This window comes from Siphateles boraxobius, unplaced genomic scaffold (assembly GCF_051911475.1).
Source record: "Siphateles boraxobius isolate OS27281-9 unplaced genomic scaffold, OSU_SipBor_1 42, whole genome shotgun sequence".
Lineage (NCBI taxonomy): Eukaryota > Metazoa > Chordata > Actinopteri > Cypriniformes > Leuciscidae > Siphateles > Siphateles boraxobius.
In genome coordinates this window covers 1098796-1100901 of record NW_027509053.1, presented here as the reverse complement: position 1 = coordinate 1100901, position 2106 = coordinate 1098796, and positions in this window count along the sequence as shown.

The following is a 2106-nucleotide window of genomic DNA, read 5'->3' as shown; positions in this document are numbered from 1 at the left end:
CTACCTCCCGCACCGCAGGCCATCCTGTGTGTTGCGTCTAAGGGGGGAGTATCAGTACAGTGTCCTTCCCCTTGAGTGCTCCAGAGCCCGTTGGGTCTTCAGGTCAACTGGAAGAGAGTAATCTCGCCCACGGGCTGAGTATCTCTTTTCTAGTTTTGGAGAGGTACTCGGTCCAACATGTCTCTCCAATGAGAATGTGTTCAGCTGGTGTTGAAGTGAGAAAGGGTCCCACTGAAAGAACTTTCAGAGGCTCCTGGGGTATATGGTAGTCGCAGCCTTTGGCTCCCTCCATATGTGACCGCTTCAGCGCTAGCTTCACGATCGAGTCCCGAGGTGACCGTGGCAGAGCAGCTCACCCTGTGTGACTATAGTTCATCCCGGTCTGCTGCCAAACCCTCTTCAACAGAGCGGCCATGTACAAAGGGCGTGTTTTATCGGGGGCCTGGGCGACCCCCGACTACACGGGCATTCGTGCCTCGAGTTGTTAGACATTGTGACCGTTGCGCAAGCTTCCCCTGCATGTCACAAACTCACCCGTCACCTCCTTGGAGTCAGACGCTTCTGAGGGCGCCTTATTCCACTCCTCCCGCTTACTCAATCGTGCCGCCTTCGAGCCTCACGACAGTTATAGCCAGGGCAAGTGGAGACTCCATCCCCTGGGTCCGGCTGGGTCATGACCATTCCGGGGCCGCTCAGTTGCCCCCCCGGTTTTATTTTTCCGCCAGTGTTTGGGTAAACCGAGCGGACTACCCTTGGACAAACACTGGGACTCAGCGGCCCCAGGGGCCCGCAGAAATGCGTTTAACCCCAGTGAGCCTTCTAAAAGTGACTGCGACTCATGGTCGCCTTGCGCCTGCAAGTCAGTGAAATCATCACTCTTCATGTTGAGCAGATTTGCTCCTGAAACTCAGTGAAGTTCATCGCACTCTGGTGTTGAGCAGCAATGCTCCTGTAGCTCAGTGAGTCCATCACAGGTAGCTCAGTGAATTCATCACACGCAGTGCTGAGCAGAAATGCTCCTGGTGCTCAGTGAAGTTCCTCGCACTCAAGTGTTGAGCAGAAATGCTCCTGAAGCTCAGTGAGTTTATCACACTCAGGTGTTGAGCAGTAATGCTCCTGAAGCTCAGTGAACTTGTCACACTCAAGTGCTGAGCAGAAATGCTCCTGTCGCTCAGTGAGGTTCTTCGTACTCAAGTGTTGAGCAGAAATGCTCCTGAAGCTCGGTGAGTTTATCACACTCAGGTGTTGAGCAGGAATGCTCCTGAAGCTCAGTGAACTTGTCACACCCAAGTGCTGAGCAGAAAATGCTCCTGAAGCCCAGTGATCTTCACATGTTGTGTTGAGCAATGCTCCTGTCTTTTGCGCCCGTCACTTGCACCTACGTGCCATGTCAGGAGAGGAACAGGTCTTCATAGTTGCCCCTCATTGGCCCAACTAGACATGGTTCCCTTCAACAGCCTTCCTGACTTCCCCTGGATTCGGGGACGGGGCACGATGGCACACGCGTTCTTCCCCCGGAGATTCCGGGCGGTCTTACATCCGAACGCGGAGGTTCAGGTGGCTATCACAAGAACATGTGTTAGTTACCATCACTTCTGCGAGCACCCCCTAGAATTGGGTAGCGTGCTTACGCCTTTAGAAGTGGAACCTAGTCGTTGAGTGCGTCTTCTCCCCTGAGGAGATCCTGAAAGCTTTCGATCACTTCAGTGCTCTCTTTCCTGCAAAATGGGTTGCAGTAGGCTGTTTTCCTAAATCACCCTCAAAATGATGTTGCCTCGGTGTTTAAACGACGCTCATCGTGTTGCAGAAGTATGCAGAAGCACGTTCTGATCGTCAGGTTCCTGAGGGGCAAGGTCTTGTAAATCCTTGTGTCCCTCTTTATCCTCTTGGGCCTTGTCCCTGGTGCGACTGCACTGCAGAGACCGCCCCTGAGCCACTGCAGGTAGTGAGTTAAAAATTCTGTTATATCAGTTCTCCTGCTCGCGTGGTCTCTACTAGAGGGTAGGGACTTGCTCGCTTTCGGTCAACGTATTGTGCCTGGAGTCTGGGCCGGCTAACTCTCACAAGCTGAGACCCCGGCTCGGATTGTGCCCAAGGTTCCTACCT